The sequence below is a fragment of the Oxyura jamaicensis genome, chromosome 2 (assembly GCF_011077185.1).
Source record: "Oxyura jamaicensis isolate SHBP4307 breed ruddy duck chromosome 2, BPBGC_Ojam_1.0, whole genome shotgun sequence".
Taxonomy (NCBI): Eukaryota; Metazoa; Chordata; class Aves; order Anseriformes; family Anatidae; genus Oxyura; species Oxyura jamaicensis.
The window spans coordinates 132,582,504-132,610,460 of record NC_048894.1 but is presented as its reverse complement, the minus strand read 5'-3'; the positions used below and the strand labels follow the sequence as shown (position 1 = coordinate 132,610,460).

The 27,957-nt window shown below is 39.5% G+C and overlaps 1 long non-coding RNA gene across 1 annotated transcript; it reads left to right on the top strand.

The window, feature by feature from the left end:
* Nucleotides 1-27,123, top strand: LOC118162462. Its single transcript, XR_004748463.1, has 4 exons — nt 1-11; nt 7,215-7,221; nt 10,744-10,897; nt 27,087-27,123. It is a non-coding gene; the product is annotated as an uncharacterized LOC118162462 (long non-coding RNA).
* Nucleotides 27,124-27,957: the final 834 nt, after the last annotated feature.

The following is a 27,957-nucleotide window of genomic DNA, read 5'->3' as shown; positions in this document are numbered from 1 at the left end:
AAGCATCACTCGTAGCAAAGCTCTGAACTTTCACAATTTTCACACCAGTTTTCTCATTATTTAAAAAGTGCTATAGGTGGTCTCCATGGCTCAGTAACCTGCCAGGCAGAACAGATAGGAATATGGTAGTGGAATGGACTGGAGCACAGCTAGGATAACAAATATTGGCACAAAACTTTCCCTAGACATTAGTACCTTTCTCTACAATTTTTCATGTACAAGATATAGTTATGCATCTGCACACAATTCAGGATACCTCATATACAAAATACCTTCTCCCCCAGACTCAGTAAATTGCAGGAGATTTCTATTTATACATCTCTGCAGGATGAAAGTCAGAGTCTGCCTACTTAAGTGTCTGAGTTTATTATCAAGGGAAGTGCAGACACATCAAACATCTAACATAATGGGTGATTAGACCAGCTAAGGAAGACTCCCTCTCTGTCTGGTCCTTAGAAGCCTACCTCTCCAATGACAGCTTGAAAAGATGAGATTTTGTAAGCTAAAGTTAGTTTCTGTGAGAATCCCCGGGGGCTCCTCAGACATTTCCAACAGAGAAGGATAAAGTTCTAGCAACTATATAGATTTCCATTATTTAAATATAGATTGCAATTACCTATTGGAAGAATTATCTATAAAGAATCACAGTAGAGTTTTAATGGACTGAAAAATACTTTCATATGTTTTCAAAGAAGCTTTCCTAGGATAATTAGATACTTTCTTAAATCAGTCTTAGAGTCAGACAACTCAAATTACTGGTGAGCCAATGAATAGGAGATGACTAATTCTCATATAACTGTGTCACCTAGTCACTGTTATGATTAATGTATTGCAAAGCATAAAATAGAAAGCACCTGAATCAAACCATCTGTCTGAGAATATCTTAAGGCAAGGAGGGCTAAATGGGAAAGGGAAATGAATATGAATTGCCAACAAGACTTCTCAACCAACAGAGAGAATAAGTCTGGCAATTTCATGGAACTTTTCAGACTGCATGCTTTGAATTAATTAAGTAAATATGGTAGAGGAAAAGCAATAAAGGACAAAGGAAAACAACACAAGCAAGAGGATCAATGACTCTCTTTTGAGGGTAAACTTGGCCAGCTTTCTCTGTAGAGCATGGTGGCAGATGAGTATACTTCTTTTATCTGCACTATACACAGTCTTCTTCACTTGAAAAAGATAAACAGAATGTTCACTAGTGGTAACTTGCACAGCCATCAGAAAAACACATTTGACTTTCTCAAAGATGCAATTGTTTTTGTGCCCTATATCTCCAAAGAGTCATTTAGGTCTAGTTAATCGCTCTGCCTCTCCTTGAGGTGTGGTTCCATGTTACACAGAGAGATGCCAGCAACAAAAATCATGCTGAAAGGTGCTTCTTCTGGTTCCTCTCCTTCTTCCCTGTTCCAATCCTCCCATTCAGTCATCCTTATCTTGTATTGTCCCCAACATTTACCAGGTCCCTCTGTAAGCCACTTCAACATGCTAAAGCTGCAGAAAGCAACACCGGAAAGTTGGTTGATTTTATGCCGTGTTAATGAATGTATGATTTACAAAGGGACCTGTCGGAAACGAGCTGTTAGATAAGAGGGAACAAGGCTGCAAACCTGGGGAGAAGAATGAGATGCTATAGATTCCTACTTTGGGAAGGAGGAATAAGCAGGGCAGAACAGAACTATGAAACAGAAGACCTAGAAAATCCTTCACCTCAGCAATTGACTGAAGTTTCTCAGACCACCTCTTTACTTTCAAAAGTAAAATCCATGTAAACACTAAGTAAATGAATAAAATGTAATCCAAAGATTGATTAACTGAGTAAAAGGAAAATCCCTGCAAAGACTGTGGAAAGAAAGAAGACCATGTAAAATCCAAATAAAGGCCACATATTTCCTTTGGAAAAGTAAAATCCTGCATCAAAAGCAAACTGCACATTCTTGGAAGAAACTGACTGTACCAGAAAGTTGCTGGCTATGCTTGCCAGGAAGAACTAAGAACAGTGAAAAGATCACTCCCATTTTGCACAAACTGAGCTGTACATGAAACTACCTGGCAGCACAATTAGATGTGTTTCTCAGTTCTACATGATTTTCCCCCTTGATTATTTTGTGATCTCATTCTGGTAACAAGAAGGTCTACACACAATCTCCTTGGAAGAAATACTACAGATTACTTGAACAGATATGCGTTAAACCATGGATAACAGGTTGGTCTAGACAACCTCTTTGGAAGTTGGAATTTAGGTTGGAAGCTCTTTCCAACTTAAACAATTCTGATTTTCTAACTTAAGCACATGCGACTGTGCTAAACAAAATGTATGTGAATGTGGTGAGGCACTGAACAGGTTGCCCAGAGAAGCTGTGGATGCCTCATCTCTGGAGGTATTCAAGACCACTTGGGATGAGGCCCTGGGCAACCTGATCTAGTGGGTGGCATCCCTGCCCATGGCAAGGGGGTTGGAATTAGATGATCTTTAAGAGCTCTTCCAACCTGAGCCATTCTATGATTCTATGAATGTGATAAAACAAGTTCTGGGGTCATGCAATCCTTAAAAAGTCATAAAGCATAGACTGTGACTCATGGCAGTGTGAAATATAATTGAAGGAGTCATAAGCATGAAATGATTGTTTTCAGAAAATGTTCACTGCATTAATTTAAATACTTGTCAAAAAAAAAAAAAACTCAATAAATTTATGATTGCAGAATAAAAATCAAACTTGCCTATTATTAAAATAGTTTTATGTCAGTGACAGAAAGGGTTAAAATTTCTACAATCACAATTGAAAAAAAATGACCATGTTTCCCTGAGAGAAAGGAAAGCAATTATCCATCCTTCTTTTTACAGCTATTTCTGTTCCATCCTATTTCTCTTTCTAACCACACCTCAGTTCATTTAGGAAAATGCATTTCTCCTTGATGCTTTCTTCCCAGCTATGTTGAAAAATTATCCCAATTAAATCAGTACTGTATTTGGCTTCAAAAAATTACATAATATAATATTGAAACTGTGTCACCAATACATTACTTCATTTAACAGCCTCCCTATACCAGTTTTTCACTAATTCTTTTTTTTTCCTTGTATCTATCTGAACAAAAGGGAATTATTTACATTCAAATCCCCCTGAAATACTCATCTGGATCAATATCTTTCTCTTTGAACACTTAACAGTGGTCTACAATACCAGGGCTAACAGAAGTGGAGTTTTCAGTTAACAAAACTTTCTTTACGTAGGTCAAAAGCATTATTTAGCTTCAGATGACTAGCTGGGTAGATGGGTGAGTGGTGGGTGTTGTCTACCTTGACTTCAGCAAGGCTTTTGACAGTGTGTCCCATAACATCCTCATAGGCAAACTCAGGAGGTGCAGCCTAGATGAGTGGCTAGTGAGGTGAATTGGCAATTTGGCAGAGCTCAGAGGGTTGTGGTCAGTGACAAGGTCTAGTTGGAGGCCTGTATCTAGCAGTGTCCCCCAGGGGTCAGTACTGGGTTGAGTGTTGTTCAACCTGTTCATCAATGACTTGGACAATGGAACAGAGTGCACCCTCGGCAAGTTTGCTGATGACACAAAGCTTGGAGGAGTGGCTGATATCCCATTGGGCTGTGCTGCCATTCAGAGGGACCTCGACAATCTGGAGGGATGGGCTGAGAGGAACCTCATGAAGTTCAACAAGAGCAAGTGCAGTGTCCTGCACCTCTGGAGGAATAAGCCCAAGCACCAGTACAGGCTGGGGGCTGACATGCTGGAGAGCAGCTCTGCAGAGAGGGACCTGGGAGTCCTGGTGAACAGAAGTCTGACCATGAGTCAGCAATGTGCCCTTGTGGCCAAGAAGGCCAACGGTATTCTAGGGTGCATTGGGAAGAGTGTTGCCAGGAGGTCAAGGGAGGTGATCTTCCCCCTCCACTCAGCCCTGGTGAGGCCACACCTGGAGAAATGTGTTCAGTTCTGGGCTCCCCAGTACAAGAGGGACATGAAGCTACTGGAGTGAGTCCAGAGGAGGGCTGAAGCACCTGACAGGCCTAGAGAACTTGGCCTGTTTAGCCTGGAAAAGAGAAGTCTGAGGGGAGACCTGATTAATGTATATAAATATCTGAAGGGAGTGTGTTGAGAGGATGGAGCCAGTCTCTTTTCAGTTGTGCCCAGTGACAGGACAAGAAGCAATGGGCACAAACTGAAGCACAGGAAGTTCCGGCTGAGGAACTTCACCCTCCGGCTGTGAGGGTTACAGAGCACTGGAACAGGTTGCCCAGAGAGGTTGTGGAGTGTCCTTCTCTGGACACTCCTGCCTGGATGTGACCCTGCACAATGTGCTCTAGGTGATCATGCTTGGCAGGGGGTTGGATTAGTTGATCTTCAGAGGTCCCTTCCAACCTCGGCCATTCCGTGACTATGTGATCTGTATGCAAACTGTAGAATGTGAGAGACCACAGATGTAATTGAATTAGACAAAGACAGGTTTGGGATTGATTGGTTTCTCTTGTGGAAGTGGAGCACATCTAATACTGGATTATACTGGGAAAATTACGAAAGTTATTTTCTGAGTTACAAATGTATACTTTGTGAAGCCAGCCCAGTTAAGATTGGTACCCTAGAAAAAGTCCACTCTCCAGATCTTACTCCATGAGTTAATACATACCTGTGTCAATTTATGTGTGCATATATTAAAATGATAAAGGAAAAGAGTAACACCTCATTGTGTTCATAGGAAAATTTTGAGTTTACCAGAATTTCATTTCCTTTATTTTGGGGGCATTTTGTTTTCACCTCAGGGCATTTACAAGCATTTCTTACACTCTGAAAAGTGTGAGATGAATCTGATCAACAAAAACAATACATCTGAATTGTGCTGTTGATCAGGACATATCTGAGGGCAGTTTGGGCCTTCTTTATGTATTCTGCCTTATTACTCCTCTTCAGAGAGAGAGGGAGACCAGAAGTTTATATCCTACATATGTTTTCCTCTGGCCATAAGGGATTATATAGTTTGGTACACAGCAGTTGTGCATAAAAGGCCTTAATCAGATGTGCAGACAGACCATTTACAGCAAGTGAAACTTGTTTCTCTGAGGATTATGTGTTCTGTAATAAAGCTTCCAATCTGCAGTTAATAAAAGGAGACAAAAAATGGAAAATAGTAGTTCCTGACAAAAATATGAATGAACTTCTTTTGGTGCCATGCTAAATTCTACCTATAACACTATGCCACATTTTGATAATTCCTCTGTAATGTTATCATTATGTAAAGATGTGATTCAAGATTGTTTCAAAAATCTGAGGTTGTAAATGCTTCAAAATACTGGCAGAGGTAATCTGTTAGAATTCATCCCTAAAGTTAATGTTTGTCTTACTCCCACCAGTGGTGAGTGGGCTAAGATTTTGATCCTTTTTTTAAAAAAATTTCTTTTCCAGAAGAATATATGGGAGGTTTTACGAGATCCTATTTTTTTCTCATTTTGTGAATAAGAGGGAAAAAGAAAGAACAAAGTATCCCCTTTACAAAATGCAAGATTCAGGGCATAGTACTATTTCCCAGAATTTGTAGCAACTGTACCAGAATAAGGAGAAAGGTGCATGCAAATGTTGACCTTATCAAGCAGAAGAAATTTACAGCAGCCAACCTATTGTTATTATGAAAAGAGCTATAGAAATGGTAGTGAAAAGTGATGATGCATCCCTATAAAAACACAGGATAAAGGATGGAAGAAAGAAGTGCTGATGAAGACAATGAAAAAAAGAAAGGTGACATAGAAGCTTGATAAAATAGTCTCACAGAAAAATGACCTAAAATGATCATAGAATCATCTAGGTTGGAAAAGAGCTTCACGATCATCAAGTTCAAGCATCAACCTGACCTAACAAGTCCTATCAACAAGCCATGTTCCATAGTGCCATATCCACATGTCTCTCAAATACCTCTAGGGATGGGGACTCCACCACTTCTCTGTGCAGATGTTTCCAACACTTGACCACCCATATTTTATCAGTCTGTTTTCTCAGGTGAAAAATGGCAAGATGTGAGGAGACAGTTTGTAATTGCACCAGGAAAAGGTTAGATTGGACATTAGGAAGAATTTCTTCATGGAGAGCATGGTCAGGGATTGGAAGGATCGATTAAGGTTTTTTTTCAACCTAGATGATTCTATGATTCTGTGACTGCTGTAGTGAGCTAAGGAAGGTGAAGCTTCTAGCACAGACACACAAAATAAAGTATCTAAAGTAGACTGAAAATCCATTTGTTCCTCGGTAAATCTAGCTTGAAAAATCAGACCATCTGGATCACACCCATCTTCAACTCCCTAAGACTTCCAGAAAAGGAGGAAGGAAGTCTTCCTTAGATCAGACCCATTGAAAAGTAAGTTTCATATAGGTTTAAACTGCATTTTTCAGAAAACACACAAAAGCACCTCTAAGCTTAAAGTGTTTAAATTTTTGTTTAAAGAAAATATTTCAATGGCAGTCAACATTCTGGAGACATGCACTTATGCAGGAAATTTTTGTTGATTGAGTCTTTGCAATCACTATTATCTCGCAGTCCATTCTATACAACATGCTAATTTATTTTTTGTCCAGGCTTTATATTTCTATTAATAGGGCAATTGTGTGTGTGGTGCTGAAAAGGTAAGGGATGAGAAATGCTAGTGGGAAGTGTCAAAATGAATAATGAGAGAGATAAAAAAATAGAATGGTCACAGAGAAGAATATCTTGATTGGAAGCTCCTGGGTGGCTGCATAGCAGTGAGGAATGACTTTGAAATTAGATGCTTTTGTCTCTTTCTGTAGACCCATGAGATATGCAAAGGTGAAGCTGAGGGTGAGGGTAGGAGAGGTGAGGAGAGAAGAAGCAAGATGAAGAAGAGTAGCTCCTAGGCAGGGGAACTGAGGAGGGGATTGACATACCTCTCGTACTTCTAGAGAAGAGAAGCTTTGCAGGGTCCTGACTTCAAGAAAATCTTAAAAAATAACACCAGCAACACCTGACTTTGTCTTCTTTCTTTCTTTTATCTTTTCCAACCTTGTGGAGGAAAATGGGTTTATTAATTCAATTCAAGATTTTCTCCTCAAGATATTTTTTATTTCCAGTGTACACTGAAAAAAAACTTTGTTTTGAAAGACCTGAGGTTTGTAATTCATTTTATCTCTGAGAAGGATTTGCATGGGGAAAGACCAGTTTCCTGATGAACACTGTCATGGTTCCCATGTAACATATGTGTACTAAGAATTGTGGTAAGAAAAAGGGAGAAAATAATTTTTTGTCATGGAGCTTCTGAAGTTCCCAGTACTCAAGATTTCAAAATCTAGCTTAAATTCATATTGGAACAAAATCACAAAATACTGAAGGTTTTTTTTTTTTTTTTTTTTTGGTTATGCATTTTTTTTGGGGGAGGGGGTATTACTTGATTTAGTGGGAATAAAACTAAGCTATTTTGTTTTGATTTTCTTTAGATATAAAATCACACAGAAAATATGTCATCATGTAGTTTCAACAAAAAGTGAAATACTGCTCTGAAAATGTTAAATTAGAATGTTTCTGGACTAACAGAGCTTCTCATGGTAATTTTTTCCTAATGTTTAATTTGAGAAACGCACTCTCCCAGAAATTTTGATTTTTATGAAAAAGTTTCTTCTAGAATTTAGCTAGCATCTAGCTCCATAGACCACTGTGAAATAGATAGTGCAGCTCACCTCTTGCAGCTCATAAATGAGACATAAATGGTTTAAATATATAATTCAGGCTAGCAAATGTTCAGCCACTGCCAATTTTAAAAAGGTATTTTTCCTCTTGCAATAATGTAAGTGCTTCTGATCAAAACTGCCAGATGTCTCCCAGAGAGTAAAACGATTAGTTCATGCTCTCAGTTATTACAATGCAGATGAATATAATGATAAGGCAAACTCATTTCATAGCAGGATTAATAATGAAATTGTTTAATTAAGAGTAGGATCTGAATCAAAACCTGGGCTTCAAATGCCCCTTAACTTGTGAAAGGAACTTCACAAGCCAAAACTTAAAACTAATGCTCATCACTAATTTTACTGCATGAAACCAAAATTATCAGTGGTACTTCACTTTATTTTTAAGCAGTTCACTAGTCTGATTTATTCTGATGGTTGCACAGGAGATACCATTGGTAGGCAAAAGGTTACTAGGAATTATGTGTTATTCTGCAGCTTTGTCAAGCGTGGCTATTTATGTTAGAGATTGGCTGGAAAGTGGGCCTTGTTTAATTTAGACTCAGCTAAAACTGTCCTAAGGTGTAAGGATCTTGTTTAACCTAAAATGAATAGGTTAAAACCCAAAAAAAACCACATTTTGTTTCTATTTTATTTTAGGGAAATGGGGTCATTTATGGAGATGTGGACTGTTCCAGGTAATAATGATGCACTGGGTACTTTGCATAAACGAATGAAGGAAAGAACTTAGGGTTTAATTTTAGAAATATATCATACCATGTCAGCTAGTCAGAATGTCTTACAGCTTTCACTCAAGGAAGCTGATGGAAAAGTTTGATAATAATTTGTCAGATATTTGATCCAATTATATGCAATCAAGATCACTGATGAGTGGATTTGGTGAGGCATGTACCTAAATCAGAGACCAGAGCTACGGAATGCATTTTTGTGGACATGATGTAGATCTTTGTAATGTCACAGATCTTTCAAGTCTTGGCCTGATTTCTCTTTCTCTCAAAATGCTATGATTAATGTTTTAAATGAGTAACACATTTCAATAATAGTATCTTCCATCTGACATTGTAAAAGCTTTTCAGTATGATGGTCACTTATTATTATTATTATTAATTATATTTTTACAGAGAGGGAAACTGAGGCCTAAACAAGGCCAACAAGAAGTCTGGAAGGAAGTTGCTGTGTTAAACGTAGACAGTTTGCATTTCAACAGGCAAGTGAGAAAGTGTTTACTGTACAACCCCTGGGGCCAGGCAGCAGCTGCACTCTGTAACCATAACCCATCCTTGTGCTACACCTATGGGGCTAGGGTGAAGAGAGAAGGCAGCAGGAAAATACATGATTATGGAGAGAAAGAGAAGAGAAAGAGAGATTAGCAGCGATTATAAGTGTTCAGGAGTGAAAGGAGAGAGGATTCATATGATACAAAACTTATGGGCACAGTCTTGTCTTGCACAGTGATAAGTGTTTTCAGATTCTAAATAGGGTTAGGCAAAATTCACTGAAATTGTCTTTCTCACAGAGGAGATGCTGTCTGTTTCTTTAACTGGAAAGCTCTTCAAGACTTGAAGGAGGATGTACAGCCTCTAGGGTGGGTTTCAACCTCCCTAAATTTACTTATGTTTAGTTATAAATAACTAATCCCCACTCACTCCCAGGGAGCCACTCAGCCTGTCTATTTTCCAGGACAGTCCCACAATATTATTAAGCTGGAACAGAGCTTCCCTTTGCAGCTCTCTGTGGAGCCTCCATGTCCCTGACATTACTGGTATGGTGGCTCAGCTTCAGCTGGAGGACTAAAGCATGCTTTCGTCCCTTGTTCAAATTGCAGTGCTTGTGGGGAATGCTTTAGACGTGGTTGATGCTTGAGTGCAGCCTTGGGCTCCTGTCTCCTGGTAGGACGGTCACATGGAAGTGGGCAGGATCTTTAATTCTCTTACAGATGGATTTAGTTGTAGGACTTGCAATAGGACATGGTTGGAATAGTAGTGTCTCTTTGCTTTTACTTAGCTCAGATAGATGAAAGAAAGGAACGTTTTCACAGCCTGCTTTGGGTATGAGAGCCTAGGAAATATTTAGATGAAGCAGGAAGTACTTCAGGTAATGTAAGCAGGCCTAGAAAGTAACCTATTGACTGGGCTAGCTATGTGCAGCTTATGCATGTTGCAGCTGTTTACATGCCAGCTTCAATCAAGCTCATGAGGCATCATCTATTTTAACATTTCTTGTGCACACCAGAGCCTCATCTGATCGGGGAACCAAAATACCATCCTCCCTCCTCCTCCTCTTTTCTAAACACTAGCCCAATATTTCTTAATGAGGATATGTTTTTTTCCTTTCCCTTTTCTTCCTGTTCTCATGTATATTTATGAAACAAACAACAACAAAAAACCCAAACCTATCCCTTAACAAATCATTTAACAAAACAAAATACACTTTTATCCTTCAGTTCTGATCTGCGCAAGCTGGCAGGTACTATTATTATGATGATTGACTGTGCATTGACATAAGTTGATCTGTTTTCCTTTTTGGAAAGAAAATGCTAATGACTGGAGCATTTTTCCTTTTTTTGTTCTCCTCTTGAAAGAACAGCTTATTTAAAGAAGCATAACAGCTCTTTCTCTGAGCATTTAATGAGAGGCAGCCAGTTGAATCACTTCCATCAGCCTGAAGCTCTGATTCCTGAACCTTGCATATAAGTCCTTCATTGCATTTTTGCTTCAATTTGAGGGCAGTGTCACCACAGATGAAGACACTGAATGAGGAACAGTAATGCAAGCATACAAAAGGTAGATACAATTAAATGGCTTCTGGAGACTAACTTGTCAAAGACTCATACAAATGTTCTGCACTAGAAAACATTTTTGACAGAGAAATTAAACACAAAAACACCTTCACTCTGTCTGCATTAGAGCCCAGTTGCAACTTTTTTTTTTTTTTTTTTTTTTTTTTTTCCTCTGTTTTTTGAGACTCTTCTATTCTGCTACCAGCTGTTATAGATGAAACCTCATTAGGATCCTCATTAAAATCTCTGGTTGTTTTTGCCTTCCTCTGCTGCAGTTGGCACTGACCTCCACTGCTCCACTGGAGGCAGGATATGAGACTGGATGAATCAATAGTTTGACTGTGGTATAGTGGTGGTGTCTATAAGGTAGTTACCTCCATGATTATTCCCTTATGGCTCAAAAGATGTTCATTCCCATATTAATAAAAGGTAATATGTCTGAGAAGCCTGTTTATTCTAATTAGCCTGTTTATTATTGAGGTGTTTTGGTAATAATGTCCCTTGTGAGCTCTACTTTTGCAGGCTTAATTCTATAACTAGATATAACTATGTATGGGCAGATTCAACTTTCAGGACTTGAATGCACTATGCTGGGTCACATCCTTGATAAAGGTGGAATTACTCCTGTGAACTAAAACAGGAGGAGGCTATCACAGTTTATCACTGCAATATAGGCCTTATGTGTTACATAGCCTTGTGCCAGCTCTTTGCCTCTGGCTAAATTGCACTTCAAGCCCTGATTCAAATATGCAAATTGAAAGCTACCTTGAGAGTCAGGGTTGGAGAATGTTCTACTTGACTGGGGATAAAATAAAACTTAAATAACATCTTTTGATTTGGTTAAAAATGAGCTTGTTAAGCAGCACTGGCTGCTTTATCATAAGAAATGACAGTATTTGCTGTAAGTGGTGCCTAAAATAGACATGAAACTACTTGATCTAATTGGAACCATTTCATAATACGTTCATTTTAAACATGGGCAGCAAATTCTCTCAGTATGGCAAGATAATTTTATCAAGAGAACTTTGTGATGATGATTTTTGCCATTTATTACTACAGCTGTGGAAAAGATAGTGGTAGACTTTTACAGTTTATTTCTCCCGGTAGAACAGACACAAATGGTCAAAATTACATATATGGTTATCACCATACCATAAAAACCTTGTTTTAGTTTCTTAAAATATCAATAATTTAGGCTGAAACATATTAGGTTGGTTATCTGCCTATAGCTGAAGTGTTTGGAAAGTTGCAATGCATCTTTTTACAAGAATGGAGGTAGAAAAGCTGTTCCCAGGTTGGAACAGTTCTCCAATAAAATTAGTGTTTGGATCAAGCACTTGGAATTCGGCAGCAGGTTTATCTAGTGTTAAAGATGGGGCTTTCAATGCTTCCATTAGTTAGTACAAATTTGATCAAATCATAGTTGCTGAAGATATTTCTGGAATGAACTGTTTGGGTCAGATGACTCAACATTTTTTTTTCTCATGGTAAATTTTAAAATAGAAATTAAAATTACGGCAAAAAAAAAGTTTTAAATGCCATGGAATCTTGTGCAATCTTTATGACTTCTCTACATCTTTCTTCCTGCCTTCTGTGTTTTTATTCTTATAGCTGCCTGAATATTTACCTGGGTGAGTTATGTTGCCCTACTAGCATTAGCAAGATTTGTGCTTAAAAGTTGATTCAGATTTTGTATCTGTCCCATATTCAGTGATCAATACCCACTTGTTTTGAACTACTGTTGTTAATGTTTATGAAAATACTTATTTATTGACAAACGGTACTCCTCTGTGTGAGTCTAAGGACTTCCAGAATGCTTCAGCCTATGTGTCTTGAATTATGTTTTTATTTTAGTATATTAGAAAGCTCTACAGCACATTATCATTTATTAATGGAAATTGCATCCAGGTGCATTATATTAAATAAATACTGTGTTTATTGTATTTATTTGAGTCATATATCAAAATTTTGGAACCTGTAACTTTACAATGCACACATGCTACTTGATCTCCACCTACTATATATTACCACCAGCAGTTATTGCTATGAATGCTGCACCAAATATACAAAAGAGCTGCATGAATTCTACCATATAGGAAAATTATATATTATGCTTATATTTTAGAAGTGTATCTGATTTTAAGCGGCACTTAGATACTGACTCTAAGCATTTTTTAGTAGGAAGAGTGTGTGCTGTAAAGCTTTAATAGGATGTAAAATGCTTCATTAAGCATTATCTAACATGTCTAAAACAAAATGCAGACTAAAGATGTGGTACTTTGGATGTTATTATAATTTCCCCTAGCATCATATGTATAATTACAATCCCAAGTGATTAATTTCCACACTTAAATGTAAGCAGAAAATGAAGTTCTAAATTTGATTTCAGAATATAAATATACTGCAGTGGTGGAGAATAATTAAGGTCTTGATGTTCTCATGTACTTTCTTGCAGATGGTTGGAGTCCTGTTAACTGAACCGTAGGGTCCACATGGGAAAATAGGTCTGCCCAGGCAGACTGTAGTGCTCATGTCTCAGGCTTTCCAATGCACTGGTGTTCAGACCTTTGGGACTGCCTGTGTCACTATTTTATAATTCTTTGGGGGTAAGGAACAGAATTTAAAAAAAATTACTGGATTTGGAGATGTGGTGGTTTTCAGGCTCAGGACTGACAAACTATCCCTGATTAAACTGGTGCTTTTCAGATAAAACCGGATGGAAACTGACTTTTAGGTCAATAAAACTCATACATGCTTTGTTGTTGTTGTTATTATTAAAAGTCCATATAATGGCTTATATACAAATTGTCAACTCTCAATACTTCCAAATAATAAATGCAATTACTTTTCATAAAATGAACTTTTTTTTCTGTCTCTCTCTCTCTCTCTCTCTTTTTTTTTTTTTTTTTTTTTTTTTTTTAAGAATTTTATCCTAAGGAGTCCTGTTTGTATTTCTGTAGGAGAAATAGTAGGCAATAGAAAATTTAGGGCTCTCTCAACATCCGTGGTTGAAATCACTCTACACACTGAAATATTCCCTGGCTCTCCTCAGGCGATCACTTAGCATCCTTCTAATAACCAAGACTCAACAAACAGCAAACACATTAATGCAGTTGGACCATGTTTAGAAAGAAAGGATAAAAGCACTGTACCTAGATCACCAAGTTACGTGAGAAAGTAGCTTCCTCAGAGAACTGCATCCAACCTCTATTAGCCAAAATATGGTCATGAATCTAGGTTCCTCACACTGACATGAGTGTCTGCCTGTAATGTGCAGTGGAGATTCACTATTAAGCTTTGTGCATGGCACCAAGGTCATTCGTGAACCTCATTCACCAGAAGCAGGGAAATGTCAGAGAAACTATTTAGACATGTATCATTTCACACCTAGTCTCTACTTCTCAACTGCAGTCCCTTCTCTTGTACTCACATTTTTCTTTCAGCACAAGTAGCAAAATAGATGGCCTCACAGGTCACGGGCAATTTATGCTGTTTCAAACGTGTGTTACTGGCCACAAGATCCTTCTTTTCCTATTGTTTAGTGAATGGGACAAGGTAAAGCATTACACTTCCCTGACACAATTACATTTTTTTTTTTTCCTGCCTTCATTCCTGATGAATTACTTGTATTTTGAAGATATGTTTCTTAAATATATCTCAGATTTTCCCCTGCATTTCCTTTGGTGGAGCTTGATTCTTTTGGGCTACTTTTAATTTATTTAATGTTCAGTAAGGATCTGATTTTATTTAACATGCAAATGCTACTTCACCCTTTAAAGTCTTAATGGCTTTGCAACCACCTGTACTGCACTATATATTTACTGAAATACTCCTCCCAGCTTTCATTGTATTCATCGTGTCTAGTTTATTTCTAGCCACTATATCCACATTACCCTTTTCCTGTGGCCTGAGTGGCTTTTGAGCATATTCTGTAAGGAAGCAATCCTGTATTATTCTTATAATCATGCTTGCTTGATAGTTTTTCCCACTAACATTTTCCTAGGAAATGTCTAGGTAATTGAACTCCTGCACTGGATCATTATGCTGGATTCGATACAGACTTCCTTCATCTGTAAAAACATTTCCTGATATGCTTTCTCATCCTCTCCTGAAAGTCTCTGGCAAGGTCCAAGGACTAACTTTTTCCATATCTCATTCTTCAGTTTACTTCAAATAGTCCCTGTTGTGTCAGCCAAGATCCTAGTGTCATTTATTTCTGTTTATTCAGTATTCTCCCTGTACGCAAATTACTCCCTCCCTCATTACTTTTGTTTTACCTCACCCATCTGCAAACTTTATACTTTGGTAATTTTATCTCCTAGTTGATAGCTTGATTTAACCAAGTCTCTGTCATTCCAATGTAATCATAATTTTCCCCCAGCATATGTTTCTAATACAGCAATCTTGTTACATATGTTTCTAGCATTTGTAAAACACATTTATCCTGTTCTTTGTCCTTTATGTTCACTTGTTTTTTTTGAATGTGTAGAAAGAAAGGGTTTCTACATTGACTTAATTTACAAATTCAGTGCCCCTTTCTCTAACCATTAAAGTCCTTATCTTTTTTTTTTTTTTTTTTTTTTTATCTTTATATTTTTATGTCTGAATGAACTCTGGCTGCTGAGCAATAAAAGAAAATTAAGACTCTTTAAATTACTTTTCTCATCTCAGTCTGAAAGTGTTTCTGCAAAGTCAATCTCTCTTGATTTTGAAGGGTTGTTAAACCTTCTCTTTAGGTAAGAGACCTCAAACTTCTCTTCACAGAGGATTTTAAACCAGTATACCAGTGGTTGGCCTAAATGATCAATCCTTTGCCTCCTTTATTCAGATTGCCCTTTGAAAGTTACCTAAATGGTAAACCCACGTTCCAAGCAGACACTCATGCTGTCAGTCTTCTCTGGGTGCTAATACCTTCAGCGTGGACTAAAATTCCTGAAAGCTTTCTGACACGCTTTCAGTATTTTGAACTTTTTCCTGGCTGAGAATTGGAATATTGAATTATTTGTCTGGGTTGCTTATACCAGATCCCCCACCCCCTTTTTTTTTTTTTTTTTTTTCATTGTTCTCATTTTCTTACAGAGATAGGGTGATACAGAAGAGTTTGGATGCTTATCAATCAAAGATAAATCTAATTTTGGAAATGGAAAAAAAAAAAACAACACACTTATCTATCTGTAAATGGCCGAGAGCTGCTCTCTAACTATCCTGCAGCTGCCCATGGAAAGTACAAATCTGGGCTCAGAGGACTGAAATAATTACACCCTGTTCTGGTTTGAACCAGTCTAATCTTCACTCCAGCTGCTTCTGCCTAAACACAGGGCAGCACCTTAACTATCCAAATGGCTGATTAAATTATAGATTTACCACTTTTCCTAATCTGTGAATAGTTCAAAATATGTGCTTCTTGAATAAAGCCTGAAGAAAAAGTGATTCTTTCGTAACTCTGATTTATAGCTTTGCTCTTCCTTTCCTCCTTTCTCACTATGTCCTATTGTCAGCTGTTCCTCTCCAGTTGCCTTATTTTACAGCTATTGCTTCGCACTTCTTTTGATATTTACCTATAAGCCATGTCTACATCTGCACACCAACCTTCTCTTGTCTAGCTAACCTGAGACATACTTCACTGCAGTTCTGTGAGCTGAATTAGCTGTTATGATTCTGCCAGCTGATGAAGACTGACCTGGTGTAGAGGGGATGAAAAACTAGAACGTCTTTCCATTCTTCCTGTCAGTAAAACACCCGCTTCTAAGCCTTTCATTAAGAATAATAATAATAAAAAAAATCAACCATATTATATTACAGTAAAACTACACAGTGCAGGGAGATTGATTTAGGCAATATGTGTTTATCCAGATTGGAATATACTTCGAAGTCTGAGGGTGAGGGCCTCATACTTCAAAGAGCTCTAAGGATTTATGGAACAGATTGTAAGCCTGAGAATGCCATGTGAACCCATCAGCATGGACATAGATCTTGGAATCTAGATGTTCGTGTTCGACACATGAATGAACACATGAAACATAAATAACACTGATCCCTGTTTGTAGGAGATGAGCCTTTGATGAGTGGAAGTGGTTATATTTTGCTGTATCATGGGATAGAGATTATGGGAAAGAGTGCATCAATAGTTAGTTCAGGAGTGACTGATAGATGGGATGGACCTTGCTAGCTCCTGTGTAATCTATTTACTACTTGGAGAACTCCCTTCTGCAGTGAGATATATCTTCCTCAGAACTAAATGGAATCTAATTATTTGTGGGCTGAAAAAAGAACAAATCAAGATATAGAAAAAACTATTTCCAGATCAGTAGAGCAATGAAGAAAAAGTCCAACAATATGTAGATAGGAAAAAGTGTATCGCACCATAAGGGAGGAAAAAGGTAAGTCAGAATGCAAGTGAATGCATGTAGGAGAATGAACTAAACAAAATTACACAAAACTATTGTAGAGATAGATTAAGAATATAGATGTAAAAGATAAGTAGTAGAGAGTGAAAATATGATTACACCAAGAAATCTGTGTTTAAAAACATGCATTTACCTAACTTATTACTTTAACTTGCAAAATAACATGGCATCAGTGCCAAAGTACTTTACTACTGTTAGCTTGTGCAGCACTAAAAGCATAATCATGTCAATTGCTTATTTGCATGATTTTCCATATTTCTAAGAGTTGATATGGAAATGATCTGTTATGTATCAGTACTATTTTTGAACACTTGAAAAGAGATACTGTGGCTTACCCTTCAGAAAAGAATCTTCAGGATAATAGTCCGATGGGTTTTACTTTCCATCATCAAAGGAGAGAAGTGAAGGTAAGATGATATTTTGAGGGTGTGTTTATTTCCAATATATTAGATGACTAATGATTGTTACGTGAAATGTTATACATGAGATGTTATATGCATACTTTTAAACTTGATACAAGCTGATTATAAGGAACCACATGATCTCATCTCACTCGAAAGCTAAGTGGTCTTGGACATTACGATCACACATTTGGTCAAAATCTCCTGTCACCCCATTGAGCTAAATGGTAACAGAGGGAGCTTAGCACCTTCCATAAGAGTTGTGGGTATTTAACAGGATCAATCCAAGAATGTGCAAGAGGTGAATTGAGAATGAGGTGTCGCCATGAACCAGGAAATATCCATGGCTGTCTTTCTTGTTCTATACACAGCTTTTCAGAATAAACTCATATGAATCAGGATGGCAATATGAGGTAAAAATTGACCTAAGGTATGATTATATGGTTACATATTACTGTCAGTTAGCACTGCACATGTTTTCCTGTGGGGAGAATTTAGCTAGTAATGTCCTGGTTTAATGATAACTCTCACACTCACTTTGGAATATTCAAATGTTCTGCAAACACCAGTATAGACATTTAGAACAAATACAGCTTTTCTTCAAAGTTTAGTTAATATTCCATATAGGCTGCTTGCCATGATGACTAATGTACTGCAACCTTGCTGTTATGCATTAAACATCATGAAAGTGTACATCTGCACTGGATTTTTTTCTTTCCTTTGTTTCTAAAATGCTGAGTTCTGCTAAAAAAATTGGATAGAAATCAAATATAAGAAGCTTAGCCAACTTTAGTAAAGTGATATCAGAGTTATATTATCGCTTAATGAAACAAGTATAGAAGGCTGATTGATTTATGGAGCAATTTTTTGCACCATTACCTAACTTGATTGTGTACAAATAGTTTTCTATATTCACAACCATCTTGTCCCTGCATTTCTTTTAGTATGTGCGTTTCAAAAGCCGATGTCTTTATATAAAGGACTGAAAGATCTGAAGTTTTCAGCTGAACAATGTTCATGACATATGAAGCTGTTTATTGAACTTTATACATTTTAACACTTTCCTGTAAGGATGACAGACAAATAGATTCCTTTTTCCTGCTATTATTAGTATCTCTTTGGAACAGAGGGAAACATCTATGTCTGGTCTAAATTGTACATTGTTGTACAGTTGTGATACGGTATGTTTTCTTTCCCTAGGAATAGTTGTGTCTTCTTTTCAATAGACTGTGTGTTGTTCTACCCATTCATTTATCTTGTCTCCAGCCACAAAGACTTTAAACTGTAACTTCAAGGGGTTATTGTTTTAAATAGCATTTCACCTGGCTCCTGATTCCTTCTCTTCTGGTTTTAGGCCTAGATCTCATGAAGAAATATTGTCATAAGGATTCACAGCAAAGCAGTGCTTTTTCCCTCAAGGAGCACAGTGTGACCATCACTTAGTTGAGTATCAGACATTCAGAAACTCATGCAGTGCAGGCAAAGCATGTATGTCTAGCTCCTAACTTATATCCCTGAATCTGTGTTCATATCCCAACCACTTGCTGATCTAGTTTCTCTGCAATTTTCAGAGCAGCCACCTCTAGAATGTACAAGAGGAAAGTCATGATCTTGCTCTTCACTTTGGAGACATTTTCTCAAGATGGTCTGAGAAATGACAAACTCTATGACTCGAGCTCCTTCCTATTACATTATTCAGGTAACCAGCACACATTTTGTTGACATGTGACTTAAGCATTAGAACAGAAGAAAAAATAATCAGAGGTCAAGACCTGGGAATTTAGGCTTTAGTTAACTACATCTCCTTCAACAAAATCTTCAGATGCTCAGAGGCTTTGATTCTGTTCAGAACACATGCTGTTCTCTTGGGAGTATAATAACATAATGGAAAGAAGCTTTTTGAAGGGAAAAAAATCCCATGTGCTGCTGTGCATGACTGAATATAAAATGTCTGTTCTCAAGAAGTTATATTCAAGCCATTGAATTACAACACATCCCGTGATTTTGGTGAAGGTTTTCTAATGCAGGCAGATGTTTGAAATAATGGATTTTCATGTATTTTTCCATTTTCAGTATTCTAAGGAATCTAATTTGGAAAAGGAACCCCCTGCACTGGCTGATTTCCTCTCCATGGGGGTCTAAGTGTAATTGATACTGTACTCTGGTACAACAACAATCAGGCTGTTTTCAGCCTCAGATCTTGCACATATAAGTGAGAGAAGGAAATATTTAAATGAGGGGGATGGAGATTGTGATCATATAAATATTTAAATATAATAGGCCAAAATAATTTCTAGTGTAATTATATGGTTATTACATTGGTTACATCTATAATTCAAAAATTAATCTGATAAGTACTAGTCTTAGTTGAGCTAAAGCAGAAATTATCTGGTGTTAGAAAATGTCGAAGTAAACACAATCTGATTTGCATATTAGAGAGCAGTGGAGTAGATGTTTCTGCTCTGATACCTTAGACCAGTTTAGACACAGAAGGAAGAGTATGATAAACATGGCATGGCTGGGACACTGGGTGCAAATGAGAGAATAAAACAGCACATCTACCTATTCAGGCATGTCACCCTTACCGTGTATTTCCTGCTTGCAAGTTCCTTTTGGCATAAGTGACTCCATGGAGAAACCTGGTCTTCCTGCTTCTGGATGCTCAGGGATCATCCGCCCAGTCTTTGAAATGTATGAAGCCAACACAAAGCACAGAAGAAATACAGCATTTGTGTTATTTACTGTTAAAATATAAGCATTGAAAGCAACAACTTTGATGCAACCATCACCAGCAGTTTGATAAGTGGTTCACAGAAAGCAGTCTGAAGCCATCTACTCTTCACAGACAGAAGCAGTAACACTTGGGCATTTTGTTCAACAAGGACAGAGATCCCTGACCCTGTGTACCACAAAATCTAGTCATTAGGGCCTCCTTCAACACTAGCTTAATGACCTAATTGGCACCTTCTAAAGAAAAGAAAAATCTGCTGATACTTTTTCCACCTAGTGAAACGAAACCAAACTAAACCAAACCAAAACAACAAGACAAGATCTGCAGAGGTAGAAGTCCCTCAGAGAACACATCTGGCAACAGAGACAACCAGGAAGATTTCCTTGGAGCACTCTGTTTGGAAGAGCGGTCAGGGACAAGAGTTAGTGGTGAATGGCTATCAGCAACCACAACTGCCAGCTGAAAATGATCCAGCCATTTCCAAAGTATCTTCTCATTCACTTTTGAGGGCAGGCCTCTCTATTCCTCTGAAAAGGGTCCTCAATGCAGTCGTTTTGCCAAACATTTTATTCTGTTGGACCAGAATCCTTGCTAATGTAGACCTAGTCAAAGGCACCAAGTCATGTTTCAATCTGGTCCTGGAGTCTCAGAACAGTATTTACCAGATCTGCACAGTATTAAGCTGATGTTTTTAGTGGAATCTTTGAGGATGAAGTATTAATTGTGAAGTATTATGAACAGTGACTTCTCATAAAGTATTTTGCACACTTCAGTGAGACAAGGAAAGGTAGAGCCTGAAGTCAGAATGGTATTTGTGTTCAAGGAACCAGGGCAGCAGCTGGAAAACTGCAAAAGTTTGAAAAGTAGCACAGAAACCTTGGTAAACTGGTATGTTTTTCAAGTGCTCACACATCACCTGAGCTAATATCATTCTCTTTATAAAATAGGTAGTACATACTGTATCTTTAAGGACAAGAAGAGTGGACACATAAGAGAGTATAAATTGGGTCAGGCAGCTTTAGGAAATAAGCATTACCAAAATCAGTCTTTGAACAAATAAAGATCTCGCAATAGGTTCTCTGCATTGGTAGTATCAGTTTCTAAATAATGTTGTGCCTCCTGGGATTTAATGAACAGATGCACTGTATATTGTCTTAGAAACCAAGCAGAGGTGGAACTGACTGATCCTGATAAAATAAGCATTGAATAAATGTAAGGAAGAGATTGTCAGTAGGACTTCTGGGGATATAGGTTTAAAATATATAATCTTATGAAATATAACAGCTCAAAGTTGTCATAAGTGAGGGTGAGAAGACAATGTCAAAGATCCAAGTGAAAAACAGTTACTTCAGCTTTTCAGTGTTTGTTGAAACAAGCATAGAATTTTGAAGGACAATAAAGGTCTCTGAGCCAGACCTCAGAGATCAGTAAAACAGGCTTATGCCTAATAAATTTACATAAATACCAGTGAATGGCATGAAAACTGTCATAATCTAAATGTTTTAATTTTACCTCATTCACATATGAATTTTAATTGCTGTTTGGTCTCCCACAATATATTAAATTGCTATCTGCAGAAATAGGGTAGGTTGGTCATCAGACAGCAGATACTAAATAAAGGTTTGGTTATGTCAAGCATGAAATTCATTATTGGCATTCAATTGTTTGCAGTCTTGATTTTTCCAAAATTCATCTTTCTGCTAAGGAATCAGCAATTACATTTCAAGCCATTTGAGGTGAAATGGGGCCTCACGTGGCATGACTCTTCCATGGTAAGTTAAAATGATTCATTGATGTTCATGTCCACATTCTATTACTTTCTTCTCACAGTGCTTTCTGAGAGTGAAATCTTGATCTCCTCTGTCCTTGCATTTTCTCTTTAATCTACCAAATATAATGATAATGTAGGCAGTAAATTTTTTTTTTTTTTCAAATGTATGTTTCTTCAATTACATTCTTTAAGATACACAATAACCTCTATTTTGACCACATAAAAACTGTTAAAATGAAAATCTTACCTAATAACACTTAACACTTGCAGCAACACTTCTTTTCTTTGCCTTTGAACAACAATTAATGTATAGATCACCTTGAGATGTCTTTTTTTTTCTTTTTTTTTTTTTTCTTTGAGAAAGTACTACGTAGACTAAAATTGTTGATGTTCTTATAGCCATATGATGCTGTGATACTTCACAGGCTGTTCTTACCAATTTCTCACCTTTCAGTTGTCCTTAGTTTTTATTCAAAGAGCCTCTGCTGTTCATCTCAGATGTTATATCTACATTTTACCAATAATCTTTGCTTATCAGATTTTGCTCCCTTTTTTCAGATTGCCAGACTCTTCACTCTTAGAATTTCAAGTTCTTTGGCCCATATCAATAGTCCTTAATCAGTAGCATTATAGAGCTATTTATGAGATCAGTTTTAATGTTGTTCCACCATTCCTGTTTCTCTGTTTCTCTCTCCTAACCACGTTACCAGGCTGCAGTTGCCTAGGGCTACTAAGTATTTGTTGATTAATATAACCCCTTTATTTTCAGATCAGTCACATTTTGACCTGTTTGGAGGTTCAGGTCTCTGACTTCACTTACTGAATGTTTTAAAATGTGCATAGTTCTGAAGTCACTCCCTGTGAATGCTATAGACTGGACAGAGGAACATGCGAGGTCTCAGGTCAGTGCTGTACAGCACTGACAGTTTTTAAGCTTGAATGTTGGACTGTCTGTTTGTGTAGACATTGCTTCAAATGTTCCTTGTCAGCATAATGATATCCCTTTCATGTTGACCCTTAATCTATTAAAGAGCCCTCCACCTTCTCATTTCCTCCAAGAGTCCTTTGTACACTTAATGACTGGATTTTTTTTTCCCCTCCCTATTTTCTGATCCACATAAGAAAGATGAAAATTGTTTCCTTTTTTTTTTTTTTTTTTTTTTTTTTTTTTTGGTCACCATTACAATGATCATATAATATTTCTGATGTCTGTTCTGTTATTTCTTGGTAAAAAAAAAAAATGGTTTGGATTTTGTTAGCACAGTGATAACAGTTGAAAAAACACTGAAAGTGATTAATCACTCATTAGACATACTTAGCTACATTTATTTTTATTAATACTTTTCCCACTGTATTGCATATTCAGGTGTCAAATGTACATGTTTTTTTTTCCTATCAGCACTTCTGCCAGCTCAGAGGGGATTGGGAAAGGGTTCCTTGCTACATGTCAGATAACTCTATTCCCTAATAATCTGTTCTCTCTGGTTGTTTTCACTGCTCTGTTCTGTTTATTTCACTATTATTGAATTACATTTCTCTTCTGTCTAATAATCCTGTGGGACAGACCCTGCTCATATTCTTACATACAGCCTGCAAATTAAAGAAGCAAGAAGCAATTTCCACAAACGTGTAACGTTCAGTATTGTGGTAGCTGGGAATTTAAAAGTATCTGAGGCTTTGTTTGTTCACTTCAATTCACTTAATTAAACTAAAAGGAAGGAAAGAGTAAAGAAAAGCAAACTACATGATGCAGCAGGCGTGAAGATAGGAAGTAAAGCAAAACAAAACAAAGCAAACCCCTGCTCAGAAGTGGCATTGCAGTTCCCAGAAACACTGACTACGCTAAATGGTTCTTTCTGCTCTAGCAGAGGCGGCAAATTTAGTCCCATATAACTGGAGATACTCAAGAGACCTCCTATGGATATTAATAATGACTACTAACAATAATAGTTGCACAGAGAGGCTTTTTAAGATTAAATATAAAATCTGAACCCACATATTAGCCCTTCAGGTTGATGACGAGTCATATCTCTGCATAAATACTTGATTTGATGGCACATAGGTGTTTGCTTACAATCATATATTCTAATGCTACAAACACATTTGCACATGCTTGGTTTAAAATGTTTTCAGGTTCAATGACCCAGCTTACACCATGCAATGAACCAGTGACAGTAAACACCTGGTATTTAACAGTGATATTAGGGTCAAAACTCCCACTGACTTCAGTAGATGTGATAGGGCTGCTCTTCCCAAGCTCCAGATAAGGCAGACAACTCTGCCTTATCCTGAACTACTCCTGTGGTTCAAGGAACTTTTTATGCTACTAATTCCAAAGGGAACAGAAAAAACATATTACATGTCTTGTTACTGAGTCTAGAACTGCATCAGAGTTCTTGTCAGGGAGAATATATGGAAAATATCAGGTCTTTTACACAGACTTTGCTCAGGAGTTTGTGGGTGAATTTTGCTTGGACCAAATCCTGTGCTGCATTTGTAAGGCTTCTGTGGTTTAAAATGCCTCTGACTTTCACAGAATCACAGAATTATCTAGGTTGGAAGAGACCTCCAAGATCACTGAGTCCAACCTCTGACCTAACACTAACAAGTCCTCCACTAAACCATATCCCTAAGCTCTACATCTAAATGTCTTCTAAAGACCTCCAGGGATGGTGACTCAACCACTTCCCTGGGCAGCCTATTCCAATGCCTAACAACCCTTTCAGTAAAGAAGTTTTTGGTAATATCCAACCTAAACATCCCCTGGCGCAACTTTAGCCCATTCCCCCTTGTCCTGTCACCAGGCATGTGGGAGAATAGACCAACCCCCACCTCGCTACAGCCTCCTTTCAGGTACCTGTAGAGTGCAATAAGGGCACCCCTGAGCCTCCTCTTCTCCAGGCTAAACAGTCCCAGCTCCCTCAGCTGCTCCTCATAAGACTTGTTCTCCAGACCCTTCACCAGCTTCGTAGCCCTTCTCTGGACTTGCTCCAGCACCTCCATGTCCTTCCTGTAGTGAGGGGCCCAAAACTGAACACAGTACTCGAGGTGCGGCCTCACCAGAGCCGAGTACAGGGGGACAATCACTTCCCTAGCCCTGCTGCCACACTGTTTCTTATACAGGCCAGGATGCTGTTGGCCTTCTTGGCCACCTGAGCACCCTGCTGGCTCCTATTCAGCCAAATATCAACCAATACTCCCAGGTCCTTCTCTGACAGGCAGCTTTCTAACCACTCACCTCCCAGCCTGTAGCTCTGCTTGGGGTTGTTGCACCCCAGGTGCAGGACTTGGCGCTTAGTCTTGTCGAACTTCATACAGTTGGCCTCAGCCCATCAGTCCTGCCTATCCAGATCCTCCTGCAGAGTCTTCCTACCCTCGAGCAGATCGACACACGCACCTAACTTGGTGTCGTCTGCAATCTTACTGAGGGTGCACTCAATCCCCTCATCCAGATCATCAATAAAGATATTAAAGAGAACTGACCCTAGTACTGAGCCCTGGGGGACTCCGCTAGTGACCAGCCTCCAACTAGATTTAACTCCAGTTAAATTTAACTGGATTGCAACAACAGGCATGCTTCTAGCCACACATGCCTTTTTCCAGAGAGAAAGCCGAAGAACATGGCAAACCGCAGCCTGCTGCACCCTGAGGGACAAGGGCTGGCACAGCCAGGAGCATCCCTGCCGAGAGCTGCGATGTCCCTGATAATAGTTTTGTTCAGGGAGACCCAGGGCCAGGTGGGACAGCCTTGGGTGTGCCTCCCACTGTGCACTGCAGCCTTTCTTGCCTCCAGATCGGTCACTGTTCTCTGCAACATGCCGTGCCCTTCAGCATATTTTCCCCCTCTTTTTCTTGGGGGAGAAATGTCTGACTTCCTCTTACATATTTGGTATTTGTGGGTAGGGAAAGGAGGAGAAAATACAGGCCACTCTGTGTACAAATGCCTTCTCTTCCTTCTTTATGGGGAGGCAGCAGGCCATCCAGGCAGTGTTCCATCATCCCCATTACAACTGCCTGCTTTATTCTAACCCGTCTCTCTGCAAGAACATGGGCTGAAGTTCCCAACGACCTGATGTGCTCATGCAGCAACATGGAAGCTGCTCTGCAAGCTCTGTGCATTTACTTATGGTCAAAGCCAAATGCCACTTTGTCCTTGTAAGCGACCAACTGATGTCACTGATGTCTGTTGCTGGGGCTGGGGACCAACTGCATGGGGAACTATGCTGGCTTAAGCAGAGTTCCCCTGCATGACGTCAGGCAGAATTCTGACACAAAATTGGACTGATTTCGGTCACACTAAGACTAAAGGTCAGACTGATCTTAATGATGTCCTTCAGAGTTTCCTGTAGGAGTATCTTTTCCGTTAAGGGAAGTGTCCCTGCAAATGACGTATAAAATTGACACCTCTTCAGCTGCTTCCTTTTTTAGTAGAGTTTTGGGATTTCTTAGCTTTTCTTCAACTTTACTCTTTAGCTGAAATAAAGTTCATTTCAATGAACTCATTTCACCTTTGCTGAGCAGCTGCTCTTGCAATTGCTGCTAAGCTACTTGATTCCCCTCCCCAGAATCAGAACTCATGGCTTTGGGCTTTTCAATGTTTATTATTCATTTAGTTCTTCCTTCGTGCTTCCATGGTGGGCAGGAACAGACGTGTCACCCTGCGCAGAGATGGGGGCAGGCGGGGGGTTCCTCTCTGCTTGCCTCTCCTCTTCCAGCCACACAGGCAGCAACGGGACCGAACTGGGGCACACTCCTGGCCCCCTCAGCAGGGAGCTCTTAGAACTCTGCAAGGCAGGCAGCTCAGCCCCAGCCGGACCCGAGCATGCTCCCACAGCCTGCTGGCATGGCCCCACAGCCCTGCACACACACCTAGGCACCTTTTCCACCGCCCGGCCCGGGCCTGGGCTCCGCATGACCTGCTGCCATCCCCCAGTGATGCACTGCCCATGTCACAGCAGGCAGAGGGTGCCCCATGTCACAAAGGGGGGGGACGGCCTTGGCCCCGGAATGTTGGCCCCAGTGGCCACACAGGCCTGCGAGGGCTGACAGGGAGGCTGCTCAGCTGCCTGCTCCTGCTGCTGCAGCCTCAGCTCCGGACACAAACTCAGCCAGAGGAACTCAGCTCCTCTCTCCTCTCTCCTCAGGCCCTCACCTCAAATGGCTCTCAGCGCCCTACAGGACCCTGACTGAACTAAACCACCGCACGCTCCTGGCCTCTCCTTTCCAGCACTGTGCTGGACAATTGTCCACGCCATACAAAACAGGTAAGATCACCCCAACCCAAACCCTACCACGGCCTCACAGCAAGCAGGACGGTGTCATGATCGGGTCAGGACAGCACTGACTGCTCCATCAGGATGACAGGACACAGACAGCCTCAGTGAGATGCTGGAGACTCTTGGGCAGAGAGGCAGGGGCTGCCTATGGTCACAGGGCGATGCTGCTCCATTTGGTGCTTCTTCTCTTTCAGCCAGAAACACACAGCAATGGGACCAGACCTTGGCAGAATCCTGGCTTCACTGCCCTCGACCACTTAGCTGGAAAGAAGAGCTGCCAATGCTCTACAGGACAGGTAAGATCGCCCCAACCCACACCCACCAGGCTCTAACAGGATGCAGGACAGTGACACACTTGGGCCAGGATGGCAGTGACTGCTCCATCAGGATGACAGGACACGGACAGGATCTGTGAGATGCTGGAGACCCTTGGGCACAGAGGCAGGGGCTGCCCATAGTCACAGAGGGGTGCTGCTCCGTTTGGTGCTTCTTCTCTTTCATCCAGAATCACACAGCGATGGGACCAGACCATGGCACAATCCTGGCCTTTCCCCAAGGACTACTCAGTTGGAAGAGCTGTCAACACTCTACAGGACAGGTAAGCTATCCCCAACCCACACCCACCAGGCTCTAACAGGATGCAGGAAGGTGACACGCTCAGGCCAGGACAGGAGTGACCGCTCCATCAGGACGATGGGGCACGGACAGGATCAGTGAGACGCTGGCGACCCTTGGGCACAGAGGCAGGGGCTGCCCATGGTCACAGGGGGATGCTGCTCTGTTTGGTGCTTCTTCTCTTTCAGCCAGAATCACACAGTGATAGGACCAGACCACAGCACTCTCCTGGCTGCTCTCTCCTTGAGAACTCAGCTGGAAGGAAGAGCTGCCAACACAGGACAGGTA